At 55.6% G+C, this 14,380-nt stretch overlaps 1 pseudogene; it reads left to right on the forward strand.

Annotated features, from left to right (window-relative positions):
- LOC130024592 (CAP-Gly domain-containing linker protein 1-like) overlaps positions 1-14,380 on the forward strand; it is a 76,813-nt pseudogene that overhangs the window by 49,702 nt on the left and 12,731 nt on the right.

A 14,380-nucleotide genomic window follows, 5' to 3' on the forward strand; every position in this document is an offset into this window, starting at 1 on the left:
CCCGCGGCCTGGGGGCACAGGTCCGGCCACTCCTTCAGGGAGAAGGGGATGCAGGAGAGACCCCAGACCTCGGGGTCAGAAGAAGCCGAGCCCGTACATGCCTCACGTACCTTTGAGCTTCAGTTTCCCCACCTGGAGTGGAGGGCAAGCCCGAGCAGGCGTGGGGGTGCGTGGTGAGTCTCGGGTGGGGGCGCTTCAGCGGGGACAGTCCCCTGCCGGCATGTGCGGGCCGCCCGGACCGCCGCTGACCCCATCTCCTAGACCGCACGGAGCCCCGCGCCCCCGACGAGGGAGACACGGAGCTCGAAGCCTGAGCCCGATACCACCGCCACCAGACCAGAACCCCGCCCCCCCCCCCCCCCCGTGCCGCACGCCAGGGGTCCCCGCCCCGCACGAGGGGCCGGATGCCGAGGCCACCGTCCAGTCCTGCCGCAGCCTCCACAGCCCGGGCCCCGCGGACAGATGCCTCCGGACTGAGACTCCTGCGACCCAGGACTCGCGCGCCCTGCGTTCCCTGCGACCAGTCCGCCGCTGCCCCCGCCCCCAGAAAAGACGGTCACGTGGCCTCGGGGTGCGCCTCGCTGGGCGCCAGGGGCTGGGGTCCACCCCGCGTCGGGGAGACGGGCGCCGGGGTTCGCCCACCGGGAGGCGCCAGCCTTGCTCCGGCTCCCGCCAAACAACCAGGCGCCACGGAGCTCGGGCATCCGGCCGGAGGCCCCCCAGGGACCGCTGCACGGGCAGCCCCACCTCCTGCGGCTCAGCAGCCACGGGCCGGCCCCCGAGGGGCGGGCAGGGAACCCCCGGGACGCGGGGACGCGGGCCTGAGCGAGGCGCTGTTGGGTGCGTGTGGGCCGGGACACCTGCGCCAGGCAGGGTCCAGCACCTGTGCAGTTCGCACGGCGGCCAGCAGAGGGCGCAGCGAGCCGCTCACTGGCCTGCTGGGGCTGCTGGTGGGTCCCTCACTGGGCAGGACCCGGCGATGGCCAGGGGAACCCGAGGACCCCCTGAGACCGCTCCCAGGAGCCGGGGCAATGGGGGGGAACATGCCCTCGCAAGGCCAGCTGGCAGTGCAGGGGACATGACGACAGGGCGCCCTCGTCCCCCTGCCCCCAGCTTCCAGGGAGGGTCCCTCCGAGGGAGTAGAGGCAGCGCTGTGCCGCGGCTTTGCTGGGGGTCTGGGGGGTCTGTACAGCCCCCGGGGAGCACTGAGTCTCGGCGGCCTGTGCCTTGGCTCGGTGGGGCACCCCCAGCGCTCCTAGCGGGATGGAGGGAGATGAGGGGGTGTGATGTCACTTTTCACGTGACCGCAGCCTCACGTGGTGGCGGGGCCCAGCGGTGAACCCGAACGTGCTGCACGAGTTCCTGGACATGTGTGCGGGCAGCAAGCTGAGGGCCGGAGCGGTCAGTGGCCTCTGGGTCCGGGAGCGCCCCCCAGTGTCGGCAGCCCCGAGAGAGGGGGTGTTGCGCTCCGCGCACCTGTGGCTCGGCTCTGGGAAGGAAAACAGGAGCGACCCGAGTCCATCTCAGCAGGACGAGCACAGCCCCGCGTCCAGGCACTCCCCGCTGTCCCCGTGTGCGGGGTGGCGCTGCATGCTACCCCGGGTACCACTTCTCCCAGCTGCCTGTTCCTCCAAGGTTCGCGCAATCAGTTACTCCAAATGAGGAAGAAGGACCCTGGTGTCGCACAGGCGAAATGCTCACAGGCCGCTTGGCATTCGTCCTGGCCCTCAGTGACACCATCCTTGCCTAGGTAGAGGCGAAGGTCAGCTGGAGGCCTGACTCTCTCAGGGGCACATGACACTGTCCCAGTTTTCCAAATACTCTCTCAGAATTAAGATACCTATGGGATACCTATACGAGAGGTTTTCATTTGATTGATGCTGGATTATATGACGCCTATTACATGCTGGGTTGAACGGTTTCCTTGGCAGTTCACCCACGGGGTTCATGACCCCAGTCTGACCCCAGGACACTGCATACACACTCTTTGTGGATGACAGTGAATGTGCTTCCGTGGCCAGTAGCACCCCTTGCCCTGACACTGTTTTTCTTCAGGCCACGGAATATGAGTGTGGTCAGCTATTGCTAACTGCAAGTTTTGTTTGTCCAGAGTTTGCAAATGACTGTTGTTTGCTGTTGGCCGTTACTGAAATTGCTTTTACTAAAAGAATGGGATGCTTTTCCCTCCCGCAGGCAATAGTTTGGGATGAGTATCTCACAGGACCGTTTGACTTGATTGCACAGTATTCACTTCTAAAGGTAAAAAGGTTTTGGTTATTATTACTTTTTTTGAAACTGTCATTCTGGACTCTAGCAAGAGTAATATGATGTTCCACTTCTGGAGTAACTGGTGTGCAGAGCTGTCTGGTTTTTAGAATCACTGACGCTGTTATGAGTGGTAAATGTTTTATCTTCTGTGGACCTTTTGTTTATTTATTTGAAGTAAAAAAAAAAACATTTTATTTGGTGACCTTTAGGAAGAGGATGAGCGGAGAGAGAGTAACATTTCAGGAGAGACCGTGGGCTTCTCCAAAGACAGAGAGAGCCCCTACACACATCCCAACATTAGAAAGGAAAGCACAAAAGTCCCCATCTCAAGGAGAGCTGCGGGCACCGCATTTGCTCGGCTACATGGGCACAAGCAGCTCAGGGGCTCGGGCAGCATAGGAGCCTTCAGTGGACCTTTCAAGGGTGGGTGTGCACCCCCCTCTTCTCCTTGACGGAGCGGCATGTCTTCTGATTGTTACTTCATGTGGCTCCAAGTTTTTCAGACACAGGATTGGTTACTTCAGCCTGAATTTATACACCTGCCTTTGGGGAATCTAAATTTTTATCCTAAAGTGGTTTTGAATTTTATTTGGGGGCTTGTGCCAGGCAGTGCTCAGGACTTACTCCTGGCTTTGCACTTAGGATCACTCCTGGCAGTGCTCAGTGGACAGTATGGGGTGCTGGGGATAGAACCCCGGGTCAGCTGAATGCAAAGCAAGCACCTTACCCACTGTACTATCTCCCTGGCCCCGGGTCTCCTGAGCACTGCCCCAGGGCACCTCCTGGAGGTGATTCTTAGCAGTTCGATGAGGCTTGGTGCTGTGGTGGCAGGGATATCCCAGGCCACTCTAGTGGCCTCTCTTGGGATGCACATGGCAATGCTTGAGACCCTTGTGGTGCCAGGGGGCGAAGTTGGCAGTCATGTGTCAGGCATGTACCTTAACCCCTGCATTCTCTGACCCAACACTAAAGTCTACTGTGCTTTGGAGTGAGAGTGTTAGAACACCTGAGTTTTTGTTGTTGGTCTATTTTATTTGGGCCACCCCTGGCAGTGCTCAGACTTACCCCTAGCTCTGCACTCAGGAATGACTCTTGTTGGTGTTTGGGGATGGTGTGGGAGGCCGGCAATCCAACCAGGGTTGGCTGCCTGCAGTGATGTCTGAGTTAGGGTCGGCTGCTAAGCTTTAGGGGTTCTGTTCACCATTTCTATGTGTGCTTTCCTCAGAACATGAGGTGGAGAAAATGTTCACACTCAAAGAAAGCCGCTTGCAAGCAGCGGATGTTAAGAATATCATTTTTTTCATCAGACCCCGGCTAGAACTGATGGATATAATTGCTGAAAATGTGCTTAGGTATCTCAGAACTGATACATGGTCCATACGGAATCATTCCTCTAGTGGTTTTAGTGCTCATCAGGACACCTTTGCTTGCCAGTGCTTTAAGAAGTGGATCTTTGGACAGATGTGAGAGTGTGTCGGAGGAGAATGGGGGGTCAGGAGTAGGATAGTCTGCAGTCAGACAAGGATAGATCCTCGGAACCCAGTGTGGTCCCCAAGTCTTCCAGGAGTGACTTCTGAGTGCATAGCCAGGAGTTATCCCTGAGCACCTGCAGGTGTGGCCCAAAAACTATAAATAGAGAATGGGAAACTTTGTGCATTGGGGCTTGGGGAGGCAGGGCAAACCACAGAAACCCTCTCTCTCAGGACAGTAGGAAGCTCCGGCCTGTCTCAGTAGAAGGACCCAGATTTTTTTATAAAAAGAAAAACAGCTAGTGGTTCTTTTTCAAGTACTGAATACCATATGCTCAAATTTCATAAGCAAAGTCAGACGAAGCTGATTAAAATTTAATGCTGCAGCATCTATGGAGGAAGTGCACCAGCCCAGTCTGCATTACGTTTGATCGACGTGGCCCCTACGGACGGACTTAAAAGCATGCGGGGTATTTGCGCAAGATCGGGCACGGTGTGAAGCAACCATTTATTTTCCTAGAGACATCGCTTGATTAAATAGAAACATTTTTTTTTTCTGCAAGAAACAGATGTCCATTGCAATAACCCTGAGAGGTTTTTGGGGTTCTTTTCCCTCTTTTTGGGTGAAACCCGGCAATGCACAGGGATTACTCCTGGCTCTGTACTCAGGAATTACCCCCGGTGGTGCTCAGGGGACCATATAGGATGCTGGGAACTGGGAATCGAATCCGAGTTGGCCGCGTGCAAGGCAAACGCCCTACCCACTGCGCTGTTGCTCCAGCCCCAACCCTGAGAGTTTTCATGTCCCATCAATGGCCCAAGAGAAGCAGCACTGCCCCTTGGCAGAGCACAGGTCAGCGGTTTCCAGAAAAAGCATCACATCAAGAGAGCAGGAAAACTCGAAACGTGGGCCGAGTCAGTAGTGGGGGGTTAGCTCATAAGCGTCTCTTTAGAGCCCACTGTGTGTCAGGCACAGGTGGGGCCCTGGGGAGCAGTCCTCGCGTCGGGGCTTCGGGCCAACGCACGGTCCTTCTCTTGCAGTGAAGACAGACGTGGCCCCACAAGAAATTTCCACATTTTGTTTGTGTCCCGGCGTAGCCTGCTGTGTGCGCAGCGGCTTAAGGACCTGGGCGTCCTGGGCTCCTTCATCCGTAGGGAGGAGTACAGCCTGGACCTCATTCCCTTCGACGGGGATCTTCTCTCCATGGAGTCGGAGGGCGCCTTCAGAGTATGTTCAGTGTTTGCCCTTTGAACTTGACACTCGTTTCTGCCTCATTTGTGATGGTGACACTCACACTGGCATTTTAGTGATTCCTGGAAGTGTCCAGTTTCTTCCTTTTGGGGAGAGATGGGAGTTGGGCCACACCCAGCAGTGCTCAAGGTTTACTCCTGGTTCTGTGCTCAAGGATCACTCCTGCGCATGCTCGGGGACCATATGTGGTGCTGGGGCTAGAACCCAGATTGGCTGCGTGCAAGACCAGCACCTTCCCCTGTGCTGTCTCTCGGGCCGCTGCTCCTCTTGCTTATGGAGACCCTCCTGTTCCAACAAATTGGCTTAAAATTGTTGTTGCTCTTACTGAACTCTCAAAAATTAATTGTCCTTAAATGTGTTTATTTCTGGTGTTTCTCTGCTGCTGTTCGATGTTTGTCCTTGTGCCTGTCCCACCCTGAATTCACTGTGGAGGAAGCTTTGAGAGTGGAAGGCAGGACCGCTCCAGCCAGAAATAGTCAAGTCTCTCACTGCGTTTTTCCAGTTAGCCCTTTGTGAGTGATTTTGTTTCCATGATTCGCCTTTCCCATTGATTGAGTCTTGGCAAGACCTGAAGACTCTAATCTTACATTCTCATTTTCAAGAAATAAAATTGCTTACATTTTTCATTCAAACTCTTGAGGTTCTGCAGTGTGACCTCAGGTCTGGGTGCAGGGTGTGCGGGAAATTCTGTTTCTCCCACACGCCCGTCCCAGCCTGTTTCCTACTGGTTATTTTCAGCACATATTTATTTGTTTGCTTTGCTTTGGTTTTTGCTTGGGGCCTCACCTGGTGATGCTCAGGGGTTACTCTTAGGGGTCCTCAGGTGTCCATATTTGACTCTTTGATGCCAGGGAAGCACCTTCCCACTATACTATCTATCTGGCCCCCCGGAGTTTTTCTTTTTTAAATATTGTCTCTTTCTGAAAGGTTGTTTTTTGTTTGCAAATATGATTTTATATGTTTTGTTTACTATCTTTATGACAGGGAGCACTTCTGAAAAATTTCTCTTTCAAAGTGTCATCTTGGCTCTTAGGGGTGCCCGGGCCAGAACTCTGGCTCTTTCTTCTGTGGGGTGAGGTTTCTCCATGCTGAGTCCCTTAAGATAATCTGTAGACCCAAAAGCATTGATTTATTTGAGTTTTCACCCAGTTGTTTTTCCTATGGCACATTCTTCACTGGAAATAGGGAAAATTAGGCATGGCTGGAGTTCTGGCAGGACGAGTGGGGGACCCCCCCCCAAGTGGGTAACCACCACCTAAAGTGTGCGACCCTCAGCCTCAGCCAGAAAGGGAGGGAAAGGGAAAATAAATACTGGAATGAAGGGGAAGATGCAAGGGGGAAACACATCGGCTTGATAATGTCTTCAAAAAACGGCGTACCGGGCCAGAGAGATAGTAAGGTGGGTAGGGCACTTGCCTTGTCCCTTGCAGACCCGGGTTCATTCCCTGGCACCCCATACGGTCCCCCAAGCCCCGTCAGGTGTCACCCCCAGAGCCAAGCCAGGGAGTCAGCCTGAACCCGTGCACGGCCCCAACGCTCCCAGTGCCTGTCTGCGCCCTCTGCGCCCTCTGCCATTGGAAGCTTGTGCAGGTGTGTTTGAGATGCGACCACGTTTCCCTGCATTCCTTGGGCGTGTGAGTTGATTTGTGGTACTTCTGCTGCTGGTCTCAAGACACGACCTTTCTAGAATGCAGGTGCATCACCAGATTTCCGCGCACCATTTCCCCTCGGCATGTTGGTCTCAGCTGCACCTTAAGAGAAAGAACCTGGGACTCGCTTGGGTTCTGGGCTGCTGTCACCCAGCTCCCTGTGGGTTTGCTCACGTCTCTGGGCTTCAGCCTGTGGAATCCAGAACTTTCCTGGGCTCCCCTGATGGTCTCTCCCCACCCCAGTCATGAAGCAGGGAGGGGCTTGCATGGCCTTGTTTGGTGACAAGACACAGGCTTGCATGCCCCTGTGTGGTGACAGGACAGGGGCCTGCCTGCCCCTGTGTGGTGACAGGACTAGGGGTTCGCCTTCCATCCAAGCCATTGCAGGTCTGGGAGCGGTCTCTCTGCTCCCTTTCCCAGTCAGCAGTGCGGAAGCGTTGAGGAGGCGGCTTGGTCAGCCCAGCTGAGGATAGGAGCTGTCTCGGTCACACCCAGGGTTGCTTGTGGCCCTGCGTGGGCGGGGCAAGGCCATCCCAACAGACAGACCCGAGACAGGTCGGAGCCGAAGGCCCCACACGCCCCCGTGGATGCTGCATTCACGCCTTCTCTCCCGCCCTGAACCACAAAGGCCCCCGAGCTCACATCACCTGGGGAGCCCCGAGTTCAGGACAGGAGGGACCCACACACCACCAGTTATGACCCTAGTGGCTGTTAAAGAGGAATTCCAAGGGCTGGAGCTATATACATTTGGAGGGCATTTGCCTTGCACGCAGCTGACCCAGGTTCAATCCCCGGCATCCCATATGGTCCCCGAAGCACCACCAGAATAATTCCTGAGTGCAGAGCCAGGGGTATCCCCTGAGCCTCGCCGGGTGGGAGTTGTTAGAAGTGTCTCTGTAGTAATACGCCGTTTTTCAAAATGAATGTTTTGTTTGGGTTCTCGGGGCTCGGCAGGCCAGGCAGGAGCCGGCTTAGCTATCCGCAGGCAGACACAGTTCCCGCTCTGGACATCCTGACCAGTATGTTTTGGACTGAAGTGTGAGGCTGCACCCCAGACTTGGCAGAGACATCCTACGGGATCTTTGTGGATGTTATGCTCACTCTGGGCCAGGCTCTCTGGGAGGTCTCTCTCTCCACCCCACCCTCAGTCTGCACCCCTCGTCCTCATGCCTTTGGGGTGTACGCCTGTTGGCCGCTGCCTTAGACAGTGTCAAAGATTCCACAATGAGGAGCTGGACCAATAGCACAGCAGGTAGGGTGTTTGCCTTGCATGTGGCCGATGTGGGTTCGATTCCCAGCATCACATATGGTCCCGGGAGCACCACTAGGAGTAGTTCCTGAGTGCACAAGCCAGGAGTAACCCCAGTTCATTGCCGGGTGTGACCCAAAAAGAAAAAAAAGAAAAAGAGAGTCCCGCGACGGGCACCAGCAGTGCTGCCCCATCAGGTGGAGTGCAGGTGAAGCGCGTTGCGTGATTTTTCTCCTCTGCTCTCTGCACTTGCTGGATGAAGGGATTGAGGCACAGGAGTGATCTTGAGGCCCTGCTGGGGACCGTGTGTGCTCTGTCAGCGCTGCTGAACCACCCTGCTGGGGGGCGCGTGCGTGCTCTTTGCTCTTTCTGGGCCAAAGATGTTTCTTTCTGTCTGTGTGTTAAATGGACCTTGTGGCCCTTCTCCGAGACCGTGGCTGCCCTCCTGCTGTCCCCTGTGACACTCGCTGCTGTATGTGAGAGAGGCTACCTGCCCTTCTGCAAGCCCAGCGTGTTGTGCTGTGTGGTCACGCGGGCATGCGGAGGCCAGCCTTTCCTCGCCCGCCCAGCAGTGCTCGCCCCCAGTAGAGATGCTGCCTTGAGGCCTCGGTGCTGACTCACAGAGCCTGTGCCCACGCGCCTGGCCCTCTCCCACAGGAGTGCTACTTGGACAGCGACCAGACGAGCCTGTACCACGTGGCCAAGGGCCTGATGACGCTGTAGGCCTGTCCAGGACCATCCCCTAGATCTTCAGCAAGGGCGAGTGCGCCAAGGCTGAGCCTGGGCGGGAAGGGAGGCCTCTCTCCTACGGGTGGGGTTTGGGGCTCCATCTCGTAGTGCTCTTGGCTCTGTGCTAGGGCCACCAAATTGAGGCTGTCTGCGTGCAAGGTGTGACCCCTGGCCCCTCTGCTGTCTCCCAGCCCTCTTTCCTTTTCTCTTTTCTGTTCTTTATCTTTTATTTTCCATCCTGACTCTCCCTCCCTCTCTCGCCCTCTCCCTCCTCCCACCCTCTGCATACCCAGCAGTGCTCGGGGCTCACTCCTGGCAGTGTTTGAGGGATCCTATGTGGTGCCAGGAATTGAACCCGTGTCAGCCACCTGCAAGCCAAGCATCCTACCCACCATACTGTCACGGGCCTATCTTGTATTATTTTATTGTTCCATTCTTTTCTGTCTTATTTTTAAATTTTGGATTTCCGGGCTCCTTTTAGCTTCATTTTAAAATCCGCCCATTGCTAAAAAGGCTCTCCCTGATTCTGTACTTTGTTCCCAGCAAGTGGCCAATATGCTGATGAGGATGAAGAGAGAGTTTACAGAAAGTCAGAATTCAATATTTCCTGTTTTTGATAACCTCTTGTTGCTTGATTGAAATGTGGATTCATTAACGCCCCTTGCGACTCAGCCGACATACGAAGGACTCATCGATGAAATTTATGGCATCCAGAACAGTAAGTGAAGTGACATCATTTACTAATAGGTTAGCTGAGTAAAATCAATCTCAAAAGTGTCTTGTTTTAAAGGTGTGGCCTTTGTGGGTAAGTCAGAATACTTGAAAATGTCAGGCACTGACTTTCAGCCCAAGGTTAAAGCGAGCTCGAGCCAGGACACCATCGGGGAAACCGAGGTGAAGGCCTTGTGCGGAGGGCCATGCGGTGTGCAGCCCTGCTGCTCGGGCCACCCAGGGAGGCGTGAGGAATAGAGCGTTTCTGAGGGGTGCCTGGGTCCAAGGTCAGGGGACTTTGGCCCCGGATGTTAGATTCTGTAGCATTTCAGATCTGAGTGGGGGCTAGGAAACCTCACGGGGCTAGTGCCAGGCGCACAGCCAGTGCACGGTTCCATCCACGCTCCTGCCTCGTCCAGTGAGCACTGAGCCGGGAGTAGCTCCTGCTGGAATACAGTCTGAGAAGTTTCCCACAGTGTGATTCGTGTCTTTTGTTCAGAACAGGGAGCCACAGGCCGCAAGAGGGGTAACTCCGGCGCCTTCAGGAGTGGCCCTGGCCGGGGGCTGGGGAAACAGCCCTGGGGATAGAGCCCCGGTCTGGAAGGACGGGAATGCAGCTAACTGCATGGGGTTTCTCTGGGGACACAGAGCCCTGCAGCTGCTGAGTGCTGGCCAAGTCCAGACAGTGCTGTCTGTCCAGTGTGCCAAGCTGGTTATCGCAGAGTGGATAGCGATGGGTTGTATGTGTATGTGTGTGTGTGTGTGTGTGTGTGTGTGTGTGTTCGTGTGTGTGTGTGTATGTCACTGCAGTGGTGAATGCGTGGCTCAGTGACAGCGGCCACGGAAGCAGAACAGGACCACACATGGAGGCATTTCCACACAACAAAGCGTTTTCCTGCTCTTTCATGATTATGGGGGTGTTTCTGGTTTGTTTTTTACAAGTTGTTCCGAAGGATAAATTCTTAAGTTGTTTCCTTTTGTGGGGACAGTTGTAAGCAGTGCCCAAGGGACTGTGGGGCTGATCTCGGTGATTTTCTACTCTGTGGGGCCAGTCCGTGGCCCTGGGCCCACCGGGGCTGTGCCTGGCAGCAGCTGGGGGTGATGCCACACACAGCCCCTCCCCAGACTCCTGCTCCGAACTTTCACTGGCACGGGAGCACCCCGTGCGAGGGGTCCCTGCCTCCTGGTGCTTCTGCAAGTCCTTCGAGGGATCTAGCAGAGGTGCTAGGGTTTTGGGTGCAGAGGTGTCAGAGATGGGGCTCGTGGGGTGCCTCCGTGGGGAAGGAGTTTCGGGAGCTCACAGTCTCTTCACATCACACACTTACTTCTGATCAAACATTTAATTAAGGGAGAGGGCTGGAGTGATAGTACAGCGGGTAGGGCGTTTGCCTTGCACACGGCTCAGCCCGGGTTCAATTCCCAGCATCCCATATGGTGCCCTGAGCACCGCCAGGAGTAATTCCTGAGTGCAGAGCCAGGAGTGACTCCTGTGCATTGCTGGGTGTGACCCCCCCAAAAAGAAACCATTAAGAGAAATCTGAAAAACAAGGAGAAATTGGGCTTCCCCATAACCCCCCAGCTCTGCGCCCGTGGCTGGACCGAGGGCGATGGCAGGCCCGTGCAGGAGCTGCGTGCAGGCTGCCTGGGCCAGCGGCTGCCCCTCTGCTTTGAGCTGGAATGCGAGGTCTTGCCGACCTCGTGTATCTCAGCATGTGCTCAGGCCCCGGGTCCCGCGGCCACCGTGGCGTGCTGTCTCCAGACGCTGGTGCCCGGGCTGTTCCGAGGGGTTTAGGATTTGGAAGGCATCCGAGAAGTATTTTTCTTCCGTCGTTCACTTTCTCTCCCCACATTCTCCGATGCAGGAGTTCTTGTTGTTGCTTTATGATTCTCAGCACCCACCCCACAGTGCTCAGGGCCCACACGGGGCAGTGCTCAGAGGAACAGACAGCTGGACTTGAGCGTGCGCTGCCCCCGATGACCCGTCTCTCTGGACCCACAGCAGTGGAGCTGATTGTGTGTAGACACGTCGGGATTTGTGTTGAAAGTGGAGGAGATGATTTTTTGAAAGGAACCAACTTGGAGCTAGAGGCAGTGCAGCAGTTAGGGTGAGTTTGGTCCCCAGGACCGCATATGGTTCCCCCAGTCACTGCCAAGAATTAGCCCAGAGCACAGAGCCAGGAATAAGCCTTGAGCACTGATGGGTTTGGCCCAAAAATCAGAGAAAGGAAACAGCAAGGAAAGAAGCCGTCAGAGCTGTCTCCCGCCCTCAAGCAAACTTCCATGCTGAGATGATTCCTGGGATCTTGTTTTTGTTTTTGTTTTTGTTTTTCTTTTGACTTTTCTTTTTCTTTTTCGGAGAGTATCTTGCCTGCATGGCCACGTCTGGCAAGCTACCCGTGACGTGTTCTATATGGCAAACACAGTAACAAGTCTCAAAATGGAGACGTTACTGGGCCCGCTTGAGCAAAATCGATGAACAATGGGAGGACAGTGACAGGGGTCACACTTGGCAATGCACAGGGGTTACTCCTGGTGCTGCACTCAGGAGTTACTCCTGGCGGTGCTCAGGGGGCCATATGGGATGCTGGGACTCGAACCTGGGTCTGCCCCGTGCAAGGCAATCACCTTCCCTGCTGTGCTATCACTCCAGCCCCATCCTGGGCTCCTCTTGGCTTGTTGAAATGTCGGTATAGACTGCATGCACTTACACGCGCCAGCAGGACAGACCTGCAGTTAGGCCGCCCTGGGGCATGTTTCCTCGGGTGGCCCCATCCTGAGTTCAGTTCGGGCTGGCAGTGGCAGGAGGCGTCCTGCGGGCCAGGGCAGGGAAGCCGTGCGTGAAAAGCGTGAGCGTCCTACGCTCGTGCGCATCTAGTGACTCAAAGCCCAGTGCTCTCCCCTGACAGGAAGTCTCTGGAGTCTCACTTGGGTGTCCCCTCCCATGCAGGTCATGTAAAGCTGCCACCCGAGAAATTCGCCCTGAAGAGGCAGGGTGACGGGCAGGACCTGCCCACAGAGTCCAAGAAGCTGCCGCTGAACTCAGCCGAGGAGCTCTACGCTGAGATCCAAGACCGCAACTTCAACGCCGTGGGCGCCGTGCTCAGCAAGAAGGCCAAGGTGATCTTGGCCGCCTTTGAGGTGACTGGGGCCTGGCGCCAGGCGGCAGGCGGGCTGTGGGCGCCCGGGGAAAGGTGGTGCCAGGCCCTCTCCTGGTGTCAGGTCCTTTGCCAGTCATCATCTGCACTCCCTGTCCCTCCCACCTTCCTCCCAGCTGCTGGCGGTGGCGGCATCTCCACTAGCTCCTGCATCTAGGGAATCCGGGTTCAGCCGGAGCAGGCTGGGAAGGCGTGTGATAATGAGAGCACAGTCCCCGGCCCCCAGCTTCGTTAGCACCTCGCGCCCTCCTGCTGCTCATTTAGTTTGGGTTCAGCTCACTTTTGAAACCTGAATCAGTAAAATGATAGAAGCTGAATTTTTTAACTCTGGGGGAAGTTTTTAAAAATCACTTTTTCCCTTGAAGGGTGATTTCCTGATTTCATCTTTTTTAGGAGTTATCTCCACTATATCAGTATTTGTATTTCTTTGGTTTTTTTTTGTTGTTGTTTTTTGAGGGGAGGCACACCCAGAGGTGCTCAGGGCTAACTCCTGGCTCTGCGTTCAGGGATCACTTCTGGTGGGCTGAGGCAACCACATGGGATGCTAGGGATTGAACCCAGGCTGGCCGCATGCAAGGCAAGGACCTCGCCACTGTTCTGTCACTCTGACCCCATGGTTGTTGTATTTCTGAAGTTGCTTTTGTCTCACTTGGGTTTTGTTCCTCAATTTTTTATTTCCTCACCGTGACTTATAAAGCTATGGATAAGAAGTGTCAGGCATTCACTGTTCCAGCTCCGAGCTCGCCATGGTGTCCAGTTCCCTCCCTTCCCGCTGCCAGTGCTCAGGGCTGGCTCCTGGCAGGCCTCGGGGTTCTGTGGGGAGGCCGGGCACTGAGCAAGCGCCTCCCACACTGTATAGCTTGGACCCAGGAAACGTTTTACACTTGATTTGCTATTGTTGAGGTCTCAGGCTATATGAGCGTTACCTTTTGTGGCTTCAAGGCACAGTTTGCTGAGCTCCACATCCCTGGCAGGGACCATGCAGTGTCAGGTGTGGCCTGCGTGGACCCTGGGCTCCCTCCCGTCCACATGGTCTCCCAGTGCTGCAGGATGTGGCTGTCGCAGTACCTGGACCCACCAACCTGCCTTTTCTATTTTCCTGTGGCTGTGGGATCTGGTTATAGCCTAATTCGTTTTGTGTCCATTTCTCACACTAAAAATTAAGTTGGGGGAGCCGGAGTGATAGCACAGCAGGTAAGGCGCTTACCTTGCATGCAGCTGACCTGGACTCACTCCCCAGCCTTCCATGTGGTCCCGGTGCATGCCAGGAGTGATCCCTGAGTGCCAGGCCAGGAGGAAAGCTGGGGCACTGCCTTGCACGTGATTCAAACATGCCCTGGGCAACCCAAAGACCCAAATTCTTAAAAATGCACTCTTGGCAACCAGGGCTGGAGCTGGGGCACATTGTATGTGTGGGGGGGGCGTGGGAGGGTGGGTGGCCTGGGTGCATTCCCAGCACTGCTGTGGCTGTGTCTGGGGCATGCCCCGTGTGTGTGTGTGTGTGTGTGTGTGTGTGCATGTATGTGTGTGTGTGTATGTGTGTGTGTGTGTGCGTGTGCGCACACGCACACACACAGGTGTGCAAGGTCCTGAGTGCTGTCCCCAGTACTGTCATGACCTTCTCCCCTCCCTCAGGAAAGGCACAACGCCAAGACGGTGGGCGAGATCAAGCAGATTGTCTCCCAGCTACCCCACATGCAGGCGACACGGGGCTCCCTGGCCAACCACACCTCCATCGCCGAGCTCCTCAGGGACGTGACGAGTGAGTGCCCTGTCCCGGGCTCAGGCTCAGGGTGTGTCACTGGCTCCCTGCTACTTCTGGGGGGGCCCGGCTACTGTTTCACTTGTGCATTGTTCCCTGTGCCAGCCGCTGTGTCCTCACAGAAATGTTCCGAGTG

The sequence above is a fragment of the Sorex fumeus genome, unplaced genomic scaffold (assembly GCF_029834395.1).
Source record: "Sorex fumeus unplaced genomic scaffold, SorFum_2.1 ptg000029l, whole genome shotgun sequence".
Lineage (NCBI taxonomy): Eukaryota > Metazoa > Chordata > Mammalia > Eulipotyphla > Soricidae > Sorex > Sorex fumeus.